Raw genomic sequence first — 21,574 nt, 5'->3', positions numbered from 1 at the left:
TAAATAGTTTATTTAGTTGTTGTTTGCACTGGGTGATGGGAAGTTTGTAGTGAGTATGGTATGTCATGTAGATTATTCCCCCTTTCTCATCACATCGTCTCTCCCCCATGCACCCCTTTCTACACACCTGGTGGTCTGTCCCATAGAAACCCCTCCCCTCGCCCCTCCCCAATGTTATCCCATTGGCCGCGGTCCTCTTTCCCCGCCCCCATCCCCTTGGGTATAAAAGCCTACTGCGGGTGTGATTTAGCCTCTTTACTACCTGAGTGGTCACCGTGCCAGCAGTGTCCTGTCTCAAGCCAATAAACTGGACACTCGTCCCCACGTGGTGAAGAGCGCTTCTCATCTCTTACTTTCGTCTATGCAAGTCCATGTGGGCTAAGGGTTTGAGCTAGCTGGATTGGACCCATACAAAGCTCAGAGACCCATGGATTACTGCAATATACTGTACATTTTAATATTTAAAATAAAGACATTGTCACACGGTTATTGTGGGAACACATACTCTAATCTTTCACTGAAAATTTTATTTGCCACCTCCCTTATTCGAGAATAGAAGCTATTGAACTGTCCTGAAAGTACTGATTTCATATTATAAAAATGCTCTTAAGAAATAATCAATTTTAAAATGGATCTATATTCTTATGTTATTCCATTATATTCTTTACTGTCTTGGTTACAGGCCAAAACCAAATCTTTCAGACTGATTAAAATCCTGAAATACTCCTTGCATGTTTTGTGGTAAACAGACTCAACAAAATCGTTGATCTTTGGCATCCTTAACAGAAGCACAATTTAATAGTGTCCAGTTGAGTGGAACCCCTATTGCTAATACTGTCACTATCATTTTGATAGAGAAAGTCTCAAAAAGCCCAACCCAATTGATATTGATTCTGTTATGTGGGTATGAAAGGCTCAGAAATCTTAGGAATTCCTCAGCAGTGCAACAGCCTAAGTAATTCAGTCAGCTAAGTCTTCACCTTTCTTGTGCTTTCATAAAAATTCCTGCCTTGTTAGCTCAGTAAGATCAGAGCACCGATATTTTGATATTGGCATGAAGAATAACACAACTTTACTAACATGCTGTTAGTCTATCAGAAAAAGGATCTTTGTTGCTCTCAGCTCCAGACTGGCAAGAAGAGTTGTGGGAGATGAAGACAAATCACGGTCGCACAAAAAATCAGGAAGAAAACCTGTTTATTTCAGTAGAGACAGGATTTCACCCTGTCTTATCAATGAATGCATTTAAAAATGCTTGAAGTTAATGATTAGTGAATACAGACAGAGGAGTTTTTAGCAGTTCCATTTGACAAGTTTGATTGCAATATTGCTAAATTTAACATTCTCCTGAAAACTTCTGATGATATTTCTTAAAACACATGTAGACTATTATATTAATGTACCAGAAAATAAAACTTCATTTTTACAGTTTGGGAATCCAGAGAAAGCATTTATTGATAAGACAGGTTTGGAGGTTTCTTCTCATGAGTTTTGTTATTTTCAGCAGTTGACAAAGCTTTGTTTTCTGATTTACTTTTTAAGCAATATGTGTATCAAAGTTATTCTCATATTGTAAATAATCTCAGTCTAATCAAATATACCTTGTCATGTGAAAAGGGGAAGCTTCCTTGACCCTTAGCATGGGGAGATTTGCTCAACCCTTAGTATTTAATTTGTGTGTCAGCATCCCAGGAAAGCCGAGACTCTTGTGCCTGACCAGTATGTCAGTGTCCTGGTTGGAGGACCCTTTACTGGGCAGTCCTTCTGGAGTGAAGGGTGGTTCGACTGACTTAGGGAAATACACCAGCAGCATAAGGGAGACCCCTCAGCAGGTCTTCCTCTTTATTTGAGTATGTTTCCTCCTGCCAGCAACTGCCAGCACCCAGGAAAGACTGACACTAACAGTTTATGGAATAAGTCTTTATTAATATAAAATTGTGACAGGTTAAGGTTTGAAGGTTGTCAGTGATAGTATCTGACAACAAAATCCTTTGTTACTGATTGGTGTAAAATTCTCTTGCTTCACTTTTAAAGGTAGTCCAAAAGTATATAGCGCACATGCCCAGTGGGGGGTGGGGGGGGGTTATTGGTTTCTCTGGGTCTGGATTGAAGGCACTTGAGACAGTAGTTCATGTTCGGACTCAAGTGTTTATTATTTCTTATCAGTAAAACAGTCTCACAACCATGAGTTTGGCAGCTTTTCATTAACAAGGCACAAAATGGCTAACTATCTTTTGTTATAAGGTCTTTTAAGACTAAACTATCCAATTAAGAAAGGACACCTAGATTATTTTCCCTTTTAACCCAAAAACTGATCCCTGGCAGCACGCAATGCAGACTTTTCTGCCGTATTACAAAGTGCCACCCAAACCCAAGAAGAAGAAGGAAGAAGCATGAAGAAGAAACCCAGGACAACACCCTGTGCCCTCCATCTTGCTTCCATCCACAACATACTAAAAATACCAAAACCTAAATTTCTCACCAAATGATACACCTACACTACTCTCTATAATCTATGTCACACTTTTGTGGATTCTAGTCTATTTGAAGTCTAGGAAACTTTCTTCATGAATGAGGGTCAAAGTCAGTGCTCCCCTGTGGGTCAGGACACCCCAGAGCAGACAGAAATATTCCCGGTGCCCTGGGTTTCCACAGGGGGTGGTTGTACCTTGGAAGTGGGTAACTTTTGGGTGGAGGGGTGTATTAATATTACTATTAGCTTTTAATGAACCAAGTTCATCTGAGAAGAGAGTTTTCACCACAGTTGCTGGCTCAACAGCAGGATATCTTCCCCTATCTCCCTTGCTATGTGGTTTATCAGCTGCAAAGTACCATTGAGTTCCCCTTCCTGTGAGGATTTCCCCAGAGCCTAGTTGCAGGGTCTCCACTTTGCTCTACCCTCCATCCCATCCCCCTTAGCAGCTGTGTGTGTATGGGAAATCATTGTGAAATAGATTTCAAGTCATGCCAACTGCATTCCATCCAGGGAGCAACAATTTATTTACCCTATAATTTCTGTACTAACTTCTGTTAGGATGCTAATATGCTCAGTTTCCTCAAACTGTACCCCTGTTACCTTTCCACAGAGTCCTCAGTCATTTTCCCATTTACCTTTGTGATAGATGAGTAATATGATGATTGACTCTCACAATTAAAAGGCAAATATCATATATATATATATATATTAAGAAAAGTTTTATAGATTTATAGCTATGTTTTACCCCTTGCACTGTTATCAGGGGATGGCCTGGGTTTGGGACATTTGGGAGGGTTGGCTTGTCACTATGGCAACATCTGACCTCCAATCAAGATTTAAGGAAGCAAACTCCACCACTGGACAGTGAAGGAGTCAATGGACAGAACTTTGGGAGGGGCAAAAGGGTTAAAAGGTGAAACCTCCATTGTGTAGACGAGCATATGGTAGGAAAAAATCCTTTGCTCCCAGTGCCATAGTATTTTCTCTATTCCGTCTTCTGTTCTATTTTTGATAAGGTTTAATAAACCTTTCTAAATTTTTGGAAGTGAGTAGCATCTCTCATACCTTTATTTATTCTAATTTTAAATCTAGCCCTGTTTGAGGCTTTGGTTTAGATATGTCTACAATGTACTTAACGAACTGGCTTACAGCTCATGTAGATATAATCTGAGCTTGTTTGAGGTCTGCTAGTAGGAAAACCATGACACCACAGGTTTTTACATGGAACTATATAGCTTTATGTGGGTACCAGGCAGAGCTGAAGCTCATTATTCTGCATTCCTAACTTGAGTATAAATTTTACCACACCAGAAATGATATATAGGTACTATCACAGATGCCTTAAAAATCTAGGAAAAAAAAAACAACACAGTTTTGAGACAATATTAATGTATGAAAGAATATAAAAGCCGGTCTTTAATTGGAGGCCTCCAGGGGCAAATATGGAAAAATGCCCATGTGATATAGGGCTTCAACACTTTTATAAGTTAAGGAAATTATTATAATTGACAAGAATCCACAATTAGAAGCACAGGTAATTCAGTAATTCCACTTTCTGGTTCAACCCTCTTCGGGAGTCCTCCTTTTGCTAGTTGTTTATGGGAAAGTGTCTTGGGAGGGTAGCTGTCCTGAGTTGACTATATTATGCTTTTATCCCCAATCGTCTCGTTCTGTTTATGCTGAATAATAAGTTTTGCACCTTTAAAACTTGCTCCAGAGAGTGAAGGGGGGAGAGAAGAAGCGCACAGTTTTTTTTCAGACACTGCTCTCAATCCCTACACATTCCTCCTCCTGGACTGTGTTGTCTGCGGATGGACAGACAGTGGGACAGAGCTCTTTTTTTGTTTTTAGTTAGTTTAGCTAGCTGAGGCAAAGAAGTTCCCTGGACTGTGGGGTTTTTTCCCTTTTCTTTGGACATCTTGAAACCTGCTCTGGACTGAACACCCAGGGGAGCACCAGCAGCTGCACCTGTGGCCCACCGGGCCAGGCCTGGCCTGCGACATTTCCAGCACCGGAGGGACTGATAAGAGACTGAGTGAGCTGAGCCACAACCCGGGGACAGGGTTTTCTCAGTTTGTCATCTCTTTTGGAGCGGCAAGGGGTTGTATTGTTTAATATTGTTTAGGTTTTATTGTTTAATAAACAGGTTTTTTTCCACTTTTCTCCAAGGAGGTATTTTCTCCCCGACTGGTTGGGGGGAGGGGCCGATTGAATTTGCTTTCCTACCAGAGCCCCTTTGGGGATTCTCTCCCAAATTTCCTCTAAACCAGGACAGTAGCTCATCCTTGGTTTTCAGAAGAACCAAGATTTAGATAGGGGCCTAGGAATGTGTTTTGTCTAATAGGAAAAATATTGGAGTTTGCTGGGAACTATATTTATACAATAATAGTCTACAGAGCTACAAATATATATGAAGAATATATAAAATCAAAAATAATTTTGGCATCATTCCCCCCTTTAGAGACTTGACCAATATGGGATGTCTAGGACCCTGCAGCCTCTCTGGTTTGTAATTACATCCTGCGAGGATTCTTTTAGTCGACAGTTTCACAATTTTGAAGAACTTCCCACAGCGATCTCAGAAGGATCGAGGTCCTAAGAACACCACATGTATGGAGATAAAATAAAAGCACGTCTTCTCACTAATTGTGTATTGTGCAATTGTGTATTGTGTAATTGAGTCATTTCAAGAATTGCTAGCAATTTATTTGTTTGTCTGTTTTCTGGAAAATTTGGATTTTTAGGAACCAAATTGCGACCTTTTGTGGGATCCCATTGGCTTGGTATACATCATCCCCCTGGGCAGTGCAGCTTCTGCTGCTGCAGGAGGCAGAGGCAGAGGCGGGGTTGAGCCCCTTGGAGACGCTGATGTCACCTTTGTAGGTGGAAACACAGCTTCTATGATGGACAGCTCGATCATGGTTTCCATAGTAATGAGTTTTGTTTTGGAGAGACACAGAAGCAGCTGTGAGTGGCAGACATCGGGCAACATGTGGTTCTCATCTACACTGCCAGACTTTGGTCAGAGCAGCCACCCCTATCCTGTTGCGTGGGTCTATGGGAATGGGGCTACTCTATCTGCCTCTCTCCTCTTTTTTACTAAGAGGGAAACATGGGGCCCAAAGAGAAAAAAAGCCATATTTCAGGCTCCCTTAAGACAGGCTATAGGCAGAGTCCTGTTTTAATGAACACCTCAGGGAAACTGAGTCATGGTACTATAAGAACTATTAGTGCCACAGGAGTAAGTCAGATAAGACCTTTCTTCCAATCGTTAAAATATGAATCAGGAAAACACTGGGTGATTCATCAGTTTGTTTATTGGCCAAATTCTCCTAAAAAGCATCTATTGAAATTTTGCAAAGAGAGGACAATAACAGATAATTTAGGATGGTTTATTCTATTACATTTTAAAAATACCTTCTTCTGCATTCCTGTTAATTAGAAAGACCAAGGACTCTATTTTGGAAGAATACTGAAAGAGGGAGAAGGAGCCAGCTCATTGAGACAGTCCTGCCTAAGGATTTAAAGAACAGTCCAACTATATTCAGATATCAGTTGGCAAAGAACTGGAGAAGGCAGAAACTAAGAATTGCTGCATTCGACCAGCAGCCAAGAATTGCTGTATCTAACAGTTGCATCCAACTAATTGTAATTTGTTCTGTGAACACCGACAACATGTACCTTATGCCATGTTACTGGAACAGGGTAATGTTACTCAGAAAACCTTTGCTGTCAAGCCTGGTGTGTCTCTTCCCAACACTAACTGATAATATATCTGAGTATGACTGCAGACCATAGAAGACACCTATTCCAGCCGACCAGAACTGAAGAATGTGCTTCTAGAAGACCAAGATTGGGAGCTGTATACAGACAAGAGCATCTTCATGTGAGATGACAAACAGATGACAAGTGATATAGTGACAACCACAAACCAGGGAATCAAGCCAAAGGCCTTGCCATTGAATGTATCATCAGAGAGAGCTGAACTGATTACATCAATGAAATATCTGGAACTGAGCAAAGGTGTCTTGGTTTGAAAGACAAGTGTTTGCTAAGGAAGGCAGGAGCCTCCCCTGGAATGGAGAATGTAAACTCTCTCCCTCCAAATTATAATTTTGAAATTAAGGGTATCTCAGGCAAAGATATAAGGATAGGGATAACAGTTATTTACTAGTATGTATAACAAGGCAAACAAAACAACAATAACTATGTATCTTGGTTTTGAAAGGCAGGTGTCTGCTAAGGAAGGCAGGAGCCTCCCCTGAAATGGAAAATGTAAACCCCCTCCCTCCGAATTGCTATATATTTTAAATTAACGAGCTGTCAGGCAAAAATATGGGAGCAGGAATAACAGTTCTTTATTAGGGAAGAAAATAAATAGATAAAATAAACAATGCAGTAAACCAAAACAACACTGACAAAGTCAGAATACAACCTGACACCCTCTAGGCCAGGGTGTTTGTAGCAGTCCAATCAGAATTGTGGCTGCAGTCCTCCTGGAGTGTTGGGTGTGGTTCTGTTGGACCAGGGATCCTGTAGAAAGGGTGCAGCCTTCCTCTGAAGATCCAGTGGAAGAGGCAGCTGTTCCTCTGGGAAATCCAGTGGAGAAGCCGTGCTGGCGCTCCAGAGCCTCAAGATTATACCCAGGTAGGAATGCTTGGCTTCTCCCTCTGAGCAGAGCATCTCACAATGAGATGCTATAGTCCTTATCAGTCATGCAGTGACATTCAATAGCTTATTATCAGCAGATGTCTCCCCTGAGAGAGGATTGGTTGTGGAAGAGATAAGGAAAACTGCCTACTTAACAGAAGACAACTGCCATACAGATGGCAAATAGAATACATCTTGCCTTACAATCTGGGACACTATGGCATTAAAAAACAGAACAAGGGACCCAGTAAAATCCTTTTTGACCACCGTCACTTTCCCCTTTGGTGCAGTTATGGTCACAGCCGGCAGGAATGAGCAAAAATCCCAGGGTGGTGAATGACATATATCAGAAGTTCTGCAGTGGTAGCTGGAACTGCGGCATGGTGCCAGTTACAGCGTGGAGAAACCCAGAGCAGTACCAAAGAAACAGAGGGGGCAGGGCAGCGGTGACCGGACTCTGAGCAGGGCAGGGAGAGGCGAAATTTAGGATTTCTGGGAGCACACAAGCAGATGGTGATAGGTCCCTCAGGGCTGAGCTACAGTGGTGCTATTGAATTCTCCCCACAGTAAGCAACAACCTGGCCATCCTCTGATGCCAAAGAGAGAGAGTCCCCAACTCCCCAGCCCTCATCTTTTACCTGCCTCTATTCTCACGGTATCAGTATCTCTGTCGTCCTCCCCCAGAGAAAAACTCCCAAAAACCAGAGGAGTTCCCCCTCCCTGCCATCTCAAGCACCCAGTCATCTGTGCTTCTTAGTAACTCAATGGGAAAAAATTCCACAAGTAACAAGGAAAGAAAAGGAAAGAAAAAACCCAACCCCCAACAGAAGGAAAGAAGGTAAAAATATGAACTAATTCTTAATTTACATTTAATGTGGTATATGTCAGTGAAGCCGTCTGGAAGGAAAGAGGACAGCTGACTGTTCAAGGTAATGGAATCGAACATACGGAACACTGCTACAGAGTATTTGGAAGTCTAGAGAAGTAACTTTTATGCATTGCAAAGCTCATCAAAACGGGAAAACATTTCCCAAATTAGAGAATCATTTACTAACAAAATAGTAAAAGAGGCTGTAGAAAAAGGCATCTTAACAGTGATGCCACACAGGAGAATTGATTTGTTGGGGTTTGTCCCAAGTGTGATCAGGAAGACCATCAGTTTTCTGGCACAAAAGCTGAAACCAAAGAAAGTGAATGGACTATTACACCAGAGGGACAGATTGTAGTCCCATCTCAGTGAACACATGAAGACATTCATAGGGGAATGAAGAACCTTTTGAAACATCTGTAGAAGGATTGTAATAGAAAGGGAAATGACTGATATTGTGCAGTCTATAACAAGCAATTGTGAAATCTGCTATAGAAACAACCCAAACATGAGAAAAAGAGTTATGTTAGAAATAACAGGCAGTGGATTTTCCTGGAGATTATTGGCTGCAGAGGATCAGGAATGGGACATCATGCCATGATCAATGTGATCAAGTGAAGCCGATTTATTGCAAAAAGCAAGCTATATTTATACTGTGTTCTACTGTTCACGCGCCTCAAGCTAATACATGATTGGTTAAGCCTATCTGTGCACGCATCTCAAGCCTTCAGCTGGTTGGTTAGTCTTCCTTCTTCATGCGTCTCTCTGTGGTTTATTGTTTTGCCTTCATGCGCTCCGCTGTGGTTTTTTGCTCTGTCTTCTTATCCTGTCCCACATCCTGGACTTGTTTTTCTTCTGAGTAGGCTCTTTCTGTTATCGTGTTATCAGGGACACTGTGACCTCCTTACTCAGACTTGATAAAGTCTGGTCTGTGCATTATGCCCATTTTCCTGCAGAAATCCCTCAGAAATTGGCAAATAGATTTTACTGAGCTACCACACAAAGAAGGATATGGGTATGTACTGGTGTTGGTTGACAGCTCAGGTGGTCTCAGGCTTACCCCTATCACACTAACACAGCAAGGGAAGTGGTGAGAGCTTTTCTCAATCATATGATTCCAATGTTTGGGGTTCCTTTGGGGTTGGTCCCCCACTGATTGAGGAAGTTAGTCAAATGTTGGGTATGGGAGATAAGACAGAGGGTACAATGGAACTGATAAAGGAGCCTGATACCTTAGGCCTAATCAAGCAGAAACCATGGGAGAGCCAGAGATAACTACTCCCTGGGGTAGAAGTGACCAAGAAAGGTTGTAAAACTTTATAATGATTACCAGGTAACTGATGTCATGAAGAATATGTAACCAATAAGAAATTGCTACCAAAAATAGAATCCTATATACCCTATATAAACGCTTTGTGTTCTCAATAAAATTGGCTTCTGATCCAGCTCAGTTGTCCCCGTGTCTCCATCGCCGATATTGGGAATTGTTTAGGATCTGTGAATTCCCCACACATCCCAGACAAGTGATAAGGCTGAATGTGTGAATGGAACTCTCAAAACACAGGTTTGTAGTGAAACAATCAACTTTAGCCAGGGCCCCTTGGAGAATCTGAATGCTGACACAGCAGCAAAGAATCTTCCTGACTCCAGGGACATCCGCCCTATAACCTATCTCTATAGCCATGTAAGGCAATATCTTGTTAACCCTACTATTGGTCACTTATGGTCACTCTAACACCTTTGCCATTGGTCAGGATTGGATCCGGGCCAAGGCTATAAAAGTAGGATACTGTACCCCTACTAACTCGGAAGAAGAAGTGCTGAGACCCTTCACGAACTCCTCCAATAAAGCCATTCTCGTGGAACAGTCGGCGTCTTCTCCTTCTCCTCTCTCTACCGTCTGCTGGAGCCTTAAGCCAAGAGAAAGCTACCTAGCAAGCAAAGCTGAAATCATAAGAGCTGGCTAATCACTAAGAGCTGAATATTCCCTGCTTGCTAGGGGCTGACCCGCGACCTTGGTCTGAGTGAGCTGGCTACTGGCACTCAGTTCTCTTGGGGGCCGAGCTCTGGAGCTGTAATAGCCTGCCCTAGGATAAGACCAATAAAGGCTCATTTACAGATTGGTAAAATTTGTCAGAAACATCCAGGACATGGATTCAGGCCTTGCCTATAGCCTAAGTGCGGGTTTGCATACAACCAAGGTGGAGACACAACGTAAGTCCTTATGAAATATTGCATGGCAGGCCATATCACATTGTGTATATTTTAGGAGTGATTCATATATGAGGGGGAAAATTGATTTACAGAGGTGTTTAATAGTTTTAAGTTCCACTTTTCAGAAACTCCAGAGATTCATAGTGTTATCCAGACCTATGGGATTGAACACACCTGCCCATCTGTTCCAGCCTGGAGACTGTTAATGGTGGACAGTGACCCTTACGAGCTAAGTGGAAAGGACCGTTTCAAGTCCTGACTACCCTTACTGCCGCCAGAGGTACTGGCAGAGAACCTTGAGTTCACTGCTCCAGAGTTAAGAAGACCTCTGCTCCTCAAACAACTGGAAAACAAAGACTGATACAAATCAGGAATCAGGATGATGTGATTTAAATTGTTCTTTTGTGCCTGTTATCTGCACAGTTGGAAATCAGGATTCAAGATTGGCCTCAAAATTTGCATGTGATTTTAGCCCAAAATGTATCCAAAAGCTCTACATAAGAAAAACTTGTCAGGGTGGTATTGTTGCCTTTTTCAACCAATAAATGAAACTCAAGATGATTTTAGTTTAGAAGGTAATATAAAAGTGGATCTTTATTTGGAGGCCTCCAGGACAGTTATGGAAGGATGTCCACAAAAGCCCACCCACACAGGATGAATACAGTATTTATAAGTTTAGCAAATCAACATAATTGGCAAAAAAGCACCAATTAGGAGGATGCAATTTCCCCCTAGGTCAAGCCCCTTCTCTGGACCCCCATGCCCTTGGTACTAGCAGTACTTTGTTTCTCAAAGAGCTGTTTTCGACCTCGGTTCTGATTTGCGGAAGCAAACAAACTCCACAACTTTTGTGAAAGTTGCAAAGCCGGTATGTTTATTACAGCGCTGGACCCATGTGGGGATCTTCTCCTTAAAATGAATATGTGCCTCTGGGAACTCCAGATCCTTTTTTTAACTCCCTCTCAAATACATATGCATACAATTTCACAATAGGTTCATACATATTTATTCTACTGATTTTGCGTGTGAAATTTGTCGCTAATTTTTCTTTATCAGAAAGAATTCCTGGGTCATTTTGACCCTGCTTTCCATAGCAGCCTCTCTGTTTCAGAGTTCAAGGGCCTCCCCTTATCTCTGTCCTTCGGCTGAAGCAGTTTCTTAGAGCATAGGCTTTTTGCAAGAACAGGCAGTCAGACCAAACAGCTATGTTTACAAGCTACAGACTTAATTCAAAGATGTACATTTCACCAAAATCAAAATGGATTTCTACTCTGTAAAATTTCCACTCTGTCTCAGTTCCCAGGAAGAACCAAAAAAGGATAAGCCCCCACGGGGCTTGGAGCTCTGGAATTTGTTTTGTCTTCCTGCCTAGGAAAAGGGCATGGAAAATTACTGGGAAAACTAGCTAGAATACAACAATAGGCTACAGAGCTCCAAATATATGTGTAAAGAATACAGAGAATACATAAAAGAAAAAAAGGCAAAGAGTAAGGAATGGGAACAAATGACTCCAGTCTTCAGAAGGGGAAAGTGTTTAATGGAGAATCGCTTGTCTTTTATAACCTGACTCGCTAAGCTAAGACTTGATTGGTCTTAGAGTAAAAACCTCTCACACTACTGGTAAACTAAGAATAGCACACTCTGAAAAATCATATCTATAAACAACATGTGCAGAAAGAGAGATAATAATTGTTTTAATTATTTTCTCTAAGTTTCCCAGGCTTGGCCTGGGAGAAATTATCTCTGTTCTTTCTTTGACTGAACTGAGAATATCCACATCATTATTTGATATGTGAAAAATGAGGTCTGCTAAGTTCTGCCCCTAGATAAATATTGGGCGTGTGCCTTTGAGGCTGTAATTCCAAACATAACAATATTTAATTATATTGAGGGTTATTGAACAGTGAAAAGCAAACTTGAGATGCAATTTCAGCCTTACAAGAAGTCCATTATTTGTCTGGTATAGTTTTACAAAATAGAATGACTCTCAATTTCCTACTAGCCGCAAAATCATTAACACTGGTTATTGTTCTTATGTAGATCAGAGTGAACAAATTAATAAGCATTCAGTTGAAACTTGGAAGCAAACTCAAATTCTACATCAGGTAGCTCTCAAAAGAGCTCACTGAATCTTGAATATACCTTCAGTATACTCACTTCATGGTTACCAAACTGGGCCTGGATAAAAGGAACTATTCATACTACTTATATCTGTACTTAGTCTTTACATAATAGCTGGCTGTATGATACAATGGTGTGGTTAAACATGGAGTAGAGACTAGACAAGGCAGAGTCTTGTTAGTCTCTAAAAAAGGGGGGAAATTATGCCTAAAGATTTTTGCCTTTTTCCTTTTATATATTCTCTGTATTCTTTACATATATATTTGTAGCTCTGTAGCCTATTGTATCTGTGGCTACTTTTCCCAGTACTTTTTTCCCTACCTTTTCCCGAGGCCAAAAAGACAAAACGCATTCCAAGGCCCCCTATCCTATCTTGGTTCTTTTTGGGAACCAAGGTCAGAAAAGAGCTCTTCAAGACATTTTCATAAACAAAGTTTAGTTTCCATCTGAGGGGGGAAGATTCAGAGAAGGTTGAACAGGGGGAACTTGCATCACCACTTATGTATCTAATTGGTGATTTTTGTCAATTATGCTAATTTGCTAAACTTGTAAAAATGTATTCACCCTATGGGGGGTGGGCATTTTATGGACATTTTCCATATCTGCTCCTGGAGGCCTCCAGTAAAGATCAGCCTTTTTATTACCTCCTTGTCTTGGTTTGAAGGACAGATGTTTGCTAAGGGAGGCAGGAACCTTCCCTGAAAATGGAGAATATGACCTCCTTCCCTCCGAATTGTTATAACTTTGAAATTACGGGGCTTTCAGGCAGATATATGGGAAAAGGAGTAACAGTTCTTTACTAGTATGTATAACAAGGCCAACAAACAACAACAATGCCAGCAACAACAAACAGAACCAGAAAACCAGTAACAGTCTTCTCTTGGCTGTTGAGCACTCTTCCCTTTGGTGTAGTTACGATCGCAGCCGGCAGGAGCACTGTGGCGCCCGGCCGGACAGGACAGGTGAGATGATTCCCCTTGGAAAAGGGGCTTCCTTTACAAACCACCAGGGGCAGTCGATCCCGGTGCCGCCCCCCCGCCCAACCCAACCCTCCCCCCCCCCCCCCCCCCCCCCCCCCCCGGGATAGTGAAATGAGCTGTATCAGGAATCTCGGAAGCAGCAAGCTGGAACGGCAGGGATGGGCAAAATCCTGGGGTGGTAGACGAGATGTACCAGAAACTCTGCAGCTGTAACTGGAACCGTGAGGTGTCCCTGGCAGGCAGGGGGTGTCAGGGCTACAGTGTAGCAAAATCCGGGAGCAGTGGCAAAGAAACGGTGGGGCCTGGGCAGCGGCAGGTCGGCTCCCGAACACGGCAGGGAGAGGCCTTGCAGGGGGAAGAAGCTCAGAGATCCCGGGGTTTCCCCTGAGGCAGAAGGTGAAGGTTCCTTTGGTGAGGTAGGGTGTTAATAAGGTCTCAATGCAACAGCTGCTCTTATGAGCAGAGCTCCACTCACGGTAGGAGAAGGCAGCAGAAGACAGAACCTCACAGTGGTGGTGAATTTTTCCCATAGCGACCTCAGCCTCCTTCCCCTCCGAATGCCGAGAGAGCAAGAGAACTGGCATTTGCCTCAGCCCCCTTTTCCCAGCCCAATTCTTGCGGTATCGATGTCCCCTCAGAGAAAAACCCTCAGATAAGAGAAGTGCAGCCAGGTGCCCTCCTCCCCTGAGCTTGGCAACTTCTTTTGTCTCGCCTAAGAACTGGTTGTTCTGGTTTCTTAGCAACAAAATTGGAGAAAATTCCCTAAGCAAAGAAAACAAAAGGAAAAGCCCTAACTTCCAACACTCCTATACTAATATTATCTCTAAAGTGTGTTGTTTTATTTCTAGGTTAAGTCATCGGTGGGATGTGTGGTATTAATTACTCTTAAAGCTATAATGACCAAAACCATGCCACTGATTCTTGTCATGTAGCAGATCACATTTTAGAGCCCACTGTGGCAAAGAAGGATACAGTAATAGAATCCTGTAGCTTAGAAAACACTTTTAAATCAACAAGTCCAGCTATTAACCCAGTACTGCCGACTCCACCTCCAAACCATATCCCTAGGTGTGACATCTGAAATAAACAGGGCAGGAGACTTTTTCTCCTTTTAATGCCTTTATTAAAAGTGATCAGCTCAGGATTGGGCAGCTCGGTGGGGCTGCAGTCTCCCGTCGTCTCTCCCAGAGCGCCGAGGAGGAGGAGGATAAGTGCAGCTTTGTCCACGAGGGGCAGATCTGGGGGTCCGGTCCTTGTGGGAGCCTTTAGGGCGTGGTGACCCCTTTGGATGTTGCTGTTCGCTGCTTCGCCCCGTCCCCTCCCAGTTTCGGGACGACTCCTGTGCTCAGGGTGAGAGGGACTACAAAGGTGTTCAGCATCTCTGCAGGCTCAGCACTCCGTTCCTGACATCCAGACATTACTCTGATCTCTCAACTCTATGTTGGCTCGTTGTTTTGGGGTCTTTTTTAGCAAGCTAGAAGCAGTAGCTTCTCATGGCATGCTGGTCCTGGAGTTATTTTGCATATCTCCCCCCCCAAGTCTCTTCTCCTCACTGTTCGGGGAGGTCCCCATCCTTCACTGTCCCAGAGAAGAGCCATTAACTCGGCTCCAGCTAGGCTTTTACTGATACAAAAACAACTATTAACGACAACGACCCATAATTACCATAACACACAAGCAGCACCCCAGCAGCAACAGTGGCAACCCTCTTCTCACGAGAAAAACCCGGCAGATTTCTGTTCATAACAACATCTACGCATCTTTTAAATACCTCCTGGTATGGTGACTCAACCACTTCCCTGGGCAAACTGTTCTACTGTTTGACAATCTTTTCTAGAAAGGAATTTTTCCTTATATCCAATCTAAACCTCCCCAAGTGGAACTTGAGGTTGTTTCCTCACTTTTTGCTTGGGAAAAGAGACTGTCTTTCAGGTAGTTGTAGAGAGTGATAAGGTCTCCCCTGAGCCTTCTTTTCTCAAGGCTAAACACTTCCAGCTCCCTCAGCCACTCCTCAGTCTTGTGCTCCAGACCCTTCACCAACTTTGTTGCTCTTCTCTGGACTCACTCCAGCACCTCAATATCTGTCATGTAGTTGTTGAGAGGAATGACAGGTTTGTCTTTACAAACAAACCGTGGGTCTGCGGGTAGATAAAACTAGCACTGAGAGATAAAAGAAACAATGGGAAGGCTTCCACTGACTGATGAATGGAAAAAGATATTTGCCTTTACAAATAAACTGTAGATTTGCTGATAAATGAAATTGGATATTAAAAGATGAAAGAAACAATGGAGAAAATCCCTAAATTCCATAAGAATTACAAATTAAAAAGGAGGGTTATACATTAGAGGGAAATCTCTGGTATCAGGCATTCTGGGAATTGTGTACCTCTCAAGTACCTCAACCAATGGGGAAAGAGAGAAGGGAAATGCAGCCGGGAAATTAGGATAAAAAGGAGGCTGCATCCTCCAAAAATTTGAGACTGTCCCATGGCCTCTCCCTTTATTCAAATAAAGTAAAAGGACTCCTCTAGTCTCCTTTTTGGACATAAACCTCTGATATTTGTGGATTAATTTTCCTGGCATTATAGATGAATAAGAAGATTGGCTCTTGCAATTAAGGGATGAATATTGTGTGAATATTAAGAGAAGCTTTATTGCTGTATAGTTATGCTGTGGTTTGTTGTTTAGATGTCCTCTGTTCTTCCGATAGTCTCCCCCCCCCACAGTCCTCCCCCCCCCCCCCCCCATATAGATGCCACTGGACAGTCTGGGTTGTCTAGGACAAGTAGAAAGAAGGTATGTACATACATATTGAATTAAACTTATTGTATCTATAGTATCAATAAACATTTTTCATTCCTAATAGAAGCTTTTCTTAACCGAAATAAAGTCCTAACTGTGGGTTTAACATCTATTTAAATGTATACAAATAAATTTAATGTAATTGTTTTATTCTCATATCCTGACTTAAACACTCAAAATTGAAGAATTACAAGCAGCTTTGCAGAAAAAAAAAGATGAAGAAATGAAGCAAATGGAAGAATGATACAAAGAGTATATGGAAAAGGCCAAAAGTCTAAGTGGCTGGGTTCCAAGTTATTAATCCTTCCCTAACAGGTTGTAACCACATTTTCACTCCATATGAATAAAGCTAAGTATCTATACTTGTGACTACTATCTAACAAAACCTTTTGTATTACTTCTGTACACATATGTGCCCCACTGATACAGATTTATCTTAGAATTACTCAAACATAGCTCTTTAAAAGTCATAAGTTTTAGTGGATAACACAAACATGGTGTTAACCCCATCTTGATGTTATGATAACTTTGGTTTTTTTGCAGAAGTTCTTCCAAGCTTATCGATGAGAGATGCAGGTTGGATGAAGTCGTGTCCATGCTAGGGCTCACATGTTTTTAAAGCATTTTTCAGCTAGGACAGTTATTGAGCTAGGACAAACTTTAAAACCTTGGTATTTACTGTAATTGTTCTTGAGCATTTATTAGCAATCAGATTCTGCCTCTGATGGGCACCACATAAAAATGTACTTAGTTGTTTGTGGTGTTACAGTTTAGTTAAATGGTATGCTCTGTCTCACCCCTCGAAAATGTACAGTTTATTCCAAGCCTGTGATCCTCCCCTGAAGTATCATGTATCTGTAATCCCATTGGCCCAAATCTTATTCCGCACCCACTTTGAATCTCCCTGTTAAGTTGTGTGAGGGAGACCAGGCTCTCTCTTGGCCCTTTTCTCCCTAGGCTCTCCCTCTCTCCCCCTCCCTCCCCCTTCTCCCTCAGAAACCGTGCTGCTCCTGGGGGTGGGACCCCCAATAAACCCTCATCTAATTAGCACCCTCAGAAGCCATGTGGAGTGTCCTTGCTTGCCTGCTGCTACCAGAGAACATACAGTTTAGGGGGCCCCCCAGGGACCACAAACAAACAACAACAGTTGTTCCCTTCATCTTACTTAGTGGCAGAAACTTGATCACACATGCACTGCCATGGATTCTTCTTGGTTGTAGCAAAACTTTCTAAAATTTGCATTACTAGTACTCCAGATCCCTGAATCACAGCTGTTATATGTAGTAGAAATAATTCATGCTATAAGAAATAGGCATATGTATGTATAAAACATTAGTAGAGCTTAAACCTATGTTTGTGTATAAAATGTTGGTGAAGGTTAAACATATGCTTGTGAAACCACCCTGTCCAGGAACAGAAGCTATTCTTATTGTTACTAGTTCCCGAACAGAGTTAAGATAAAATCAAACCCTGTTCACATATGAACAGAGTAGCTCTGGGCCATTATCAGAGGCAAGAGACAGGCTGGAGTCGATTTACTCTACACCTGGGAGATATCATCTGGAATTTCCTGGGTGATGATGAATGGGACATCTCAGGAAGCCCACGAGGTCTCGCACCTGGACTTGAGATGGCATCACCTACTACATGTGAATAGTTCTTCCCCTGGAATACTCAGACATTTGTCTGGACTGTGGACATTTTCTTTGTCTGATTCTACACATGTATGGACCCAACTTTACATGCCAAGAGAGACAAAGAATTATGTGGTCATCTCTGCCTCAGGCAGAATAAACTGTATATAAGCAGGCTTCTGGAAACATTCGGGGTGTACCTTTTGGGGGAACGCTGCCATTCTGTCAGCCGGATCCCAAAAGGGCACCCAGCGGCTGCTCCCGGGGCTGATGCTGTCTTGGTTGTGGGAAGGTTTTCAAATTTTCTATTTTTAATTGACCTAAGAAATCTTTGTCAAATTTTTATAAATTTGGCTCTCGATTTGATCATTTATAACAACAGCCTCTTCCCAAATAGAAGTAGTCTTTGAGTTCAGTGAAGAATGAGTTGAAGGGTAACAGGTAATCCTTAGCTATAAAGAGAAAAAGGCTTCAAGGGAAGGTTTCACATGCTCTCGTCCTATGGCAGTACATAATGGGGGTAGGAACTACTTCCTTCTGTCCAAAATATTGAACTTCTGAGGTCTTGCTTCCTCCTATTAACACTTTTCTTTGACAGTTCTGTTAAAGAACATTTCAGATGATGTGTGACACTTCATGATTGTTGTTTAGAGATAGTCTCCATCATCCTGGTTGATAATTTAGAACCTCTGTCTTACTACAGGAGAGATGTGGTTCTATTATATGTCAGCCTTTTAAAATTAAGCATTCTTTTGCTTGACACTTTGAAATACACTTTTACTTTATTATGACAAGTTACAAGTCCCTTTTATGCCTCTTATGTGGTTATAAAACAAACAGTGGTTTTCTTCTCACAGGTTATCCACACCTTAGATCCTAAAGAAAAACAGGGAGCAGCTCCTGAGATTCAGGCACTAAAAAATCAGTTGCAGGAACGTGACAATGTTCCATTCATTGAAGGTAATAATTTCCATGTTTCTCAGTAGATTCTTTGTGTTTTCTCATTTTTAAGTATAGGCTGTGCTTCTCTAATATTTACTGTTATCTGCAGCTAAATAATTTAAAATATATGGGGATTTTTTTTGTTGTTGTTTCAGAAAGAATATGAAAAAACAGTCAAAGAGAAATGGAAGAGAAGTTTCTTCTTAGTGCCTGGTATAATACCGTAAGAATCTCCAAAGTTAAAAATTATACAAAGGTTGATCTTGTTGTTTATGTGGTGTTTATCAAGGTTTTAATTAATTTATAGTTTTGTGTACACCTGATACTCTGCTTGTGGCATTTACCAAGCTACACATATTTAGTTCTTTTGTTCTGTTTACTACATGTGAAAATGTTGTGAGTACAGTCAAGCATCACTTACACTATTCAAAGCATAAGGGAACTGTATATCAACCACACACCTTTTGTAGGGAATTTCTCACCTTTAGCAAATGTGTTCAAGACTTACCTTTGATGGGGTGTGGCTGCTTTGAAACTGTTCTCCTGACAGGAGTCCCTGAACCCCTGTAATATGCATCTGCTTCATCATAGAGGTTAAATCATTTCACTGTCTTCCCTTGGAAGAGTTTCGTTCTTGCTGTTTTATGTTCCTGCCATGTTTGTGAGTAGGAGAGTAAAATGGTGTTTAAAAGGAGCATTTGGATCTTTTTTGTATTAAAGGCACTTTCAGATGACTTGGTACCCTTGTCCAACTACATAATGTTGGTCCCACTGGTAAGCAGAAGACATGGCTGAACTGAGATATATATATATATATAGTTCAGTAGCCTGACTCTCATTTGGAAGAAAATTATTAGTGGTAACTTCAGCTGCTTTTTCCTTTTAATTAGTCTCTGATTTTATCCACAGTCCACCACGGTTTCTATCATCTCATACTGTTCAGGTTCTTCCAGTCAGTATGCGATTATCTTATTTTCCCTGATATTCAATAGTGGGAATATTTCATAGCTGCTGGCTTCTGCTAAAGACACAGATTCTTTCAAAAAGAGAGAATCGTGGAATAGCTAAGGTTGGAAAGGCCTTTGGGGATCATCTAAACCAACTCCCCTGCTTAAGCAGACCCACCTAGACACAGTTGTCCAAGGTCATGTCCAGACAGTTTTTAAATCTCTCCAAGAATGGAGGCTCCACAACCTCTCTGGGCAACCTGTTCCAGTCTTCAAACACCTTCGCAGTCAAGAAGAGTTTGCTTATGTTCAGAGGAAACCTCCTGTGTTTCCATTTGTTCCCATTGCCTCTTGTCCTCTCACTGGGCACCACTGAAAAGAGCTTGGCTCCCTCTCCTCAGGTATTTGTAGATATTGATAAGATCCCCCTGAACCTTCTCTTTTCCAGACTAAACAGTCCCAGCTCTCACAGCCTCTCCTTGTACGAAAGATGTTTCAGTCCCTGAATCATCTCTGTGTCCCCTTTCTGGACTCTTCCCATAATATTCACGTCTCTCTTGTACTAGGGAGCCCAGAACTGGGCACAGGACTCCAGATGTGGACTCACCAGTGCTGAGTAGAGGGGAAGGATCTCATCCCTCAACCTGCTGGCAACATTCTTTCTTATACAACCCAGAATGCTGCTGGCATTCTTTAGCACAAGTATGTTCAACTTGGTATCCACCAACACAAAATAAGGTCTCACCACTTCTATTAAGTTAGTATTTTCACAGAATGTGAATATAATTGAGAAGTACTCTTCTAGCTCAACTTCTGGGAGGAGCAGGGAAGAGGCAGGGGGTTTGCTTTCCAAAAGATTTGTCATAGCACCATGTGTTCATGTGTTGAAATACACATTCAAGACCTGGCACATTGGTAGTCCAGTTTCTCAAGAATTACTGATAACTTTCATGATGATAAAATGAGAACTTATTGAAAAGGAAGACTGTCATAACCCCATTCTTGAAAATATAATGCTTGAAATTCAAACCAGGTTAGTTCTCATTTGTGAAGAAGAAATTATAATTATGAACTGTAAATTAGTTGATCATCATTATTTATTTCTATTCACTAATAAGTTTCTCTACAGGGAATGACTGCAAAAAAAGCAGCAAAAGACAGACTTGCTGGCACAGGCTCAGGAAAGTCCTTCCTAGCTAGACAAAGGTGAGCAGTAAGCACAAGGAGATCTTACCCTGGTGTGCTAGTTTGAAAGCAGACCACTGGGAGGAATTAACTCCATACAAATATCTTGTAAGAGATTCCAAGTCAGAACTACAATTTAATAGGAAAAATTACAATAAAGGCAATAGTATAGAGACACTGGTTTAAACTGACAAAGTCAGAATACAACTTGATACCCTGTTAGTTAGGGTGGTGGTAGCAGTCTGACTGGAGTGATGGATGTGGTCTTGTCAAAACAGTGATCCTGTAGAAAGGTCTGGTCCTTCTCTAGAGGTCCAGTGGTGGTTATCGAGAGCTCCTGTCCTCTGGGAATCCAGTGGTGGTATAATGGTGTCCCAACCCCAGACTATATACAGGTAGGAATTTTTGGTACATCCCCCAGGGCAGGGAATTTCACAATGGGATGATGTAATTCTATGGAATTCTATGTCCATCTTGTCACTCCACTCTCAGGAACTGGATCTCTTGAGCAGGTTCGTTGACTTTGGTCTTCTTGATGGCAAAACTGTTTTCCAGGAGAATCTGGATGATTTTCTCTCTGTGAGAAATGACCGCTCACTTTAAAAAAATTTTTAAAGGTTTATTAAACCTTAACAATAATACAACAAAAGGACTAATTACAGAAAAACAGGCCTGGGAACCTCCCTCATGGCTGCCTACCACATGGCTGGTTCATCTTTGTTATAGGAAAAAATCAATAAAGCCAAATTAATAAT

The sequence above is a fragment of the Melospiza georgiana genome, chromosome W (genome assembly GCF_028018845.1).
Source record: "Melospiza georgiana isolate bMelGeo1 chromosome W, bMelGeo1.pri, whole genome shotgun sequence".
Taxonomy (NCBI): Eukaryota; Metazoa; Chordata; class Aves; order Passeriformes; family Passerellidae; genus Melospiza; species Melospiza georgiana.
This window is presented reverse-complemented; position numbering follows the sequence as displayed.